Consider the following 855-nt stretch of genomic DNA (forward strand, 5'->3'; position numbering starts at 1 on the left):
GTTTGTACAAGGGGGCTGTGCAGTGCGGGCAGCAGCATACTACACCACTCTCACTGCACTCAGCTAAATAAAGCCTTGTGAATGAGGGGATTTTGTGCCCATTTAATGCCCATTATATGCCATTGAGAATCCATGTTGAATTCACAGCGCGAAATGCACAAGGACGATAGATATAACCGACAGGGACAGACACCTTGTCTATCGTCATCATGTGTTTCATGCAGTGAATTCAGTGTGAATGGTCATCAACTTGCCCAAACGAGAATGCTGAGCCACTGAGGAGGTCCCTGGTTTAGTTTTTACTGCTAGAGAACTGTTTAACGCGCATCAAAATTACTGTATGTGGTGGGAAGGGGGGCTCACCATTTGCCTGCATTGGCGAGTCCATTGGGCGGCATGTCTTTTCATGTCAGGCCTACAGTGCTGAGTCTTCGCTGGGCTGTGATCTATTTATTTTTATTTTGTATTTTTCGCGTTTTGCTGGAAATGAAAACTTACTAAATTGCTGCTACATCCAAGCGGCTTGCCTTCATTCAGTTTGGGTGTCATGGTTTAACTTCACCCAGGAGCAAAAGCACAGGTGCAACTTTTAGGTTCAGAGCAGACTCGAGTGTGGCCATGCTATACCTATAAAGCATCTCAATAACATGGTCTTTCTTGTGTTCAGTATTGTTTCGCAGGGCTTGTTGTTGACTTGCCTGCTATTTTTGAATAACCTAGTCCTCTAATTTGTTCTTGTAACCAGTGTAGAACTTAGAACTCTGTTCACACAGGCCCACTGAGAGGAGACAAGTGGTAGTTGCGCTTGCTGTGAGCAACAAAGGCAGCAGAAATGAGGAGCACAAGAAGCTGGGG

This window comes from Amblyomma mixtum, chromosome 2 (genome assembly GCF_055824585.1).
Source record: "Amblyomma mixtum isolate Tamu chromosome 2, ASM5582458v1, whole genome shotgun sequence".
Lineage (NCBI taxonomy): Eukaryota > Metazoa > Arthropoda > Arachnida > Ixodida > Ixodidae > Amblyomma > Amblyomma mixtum.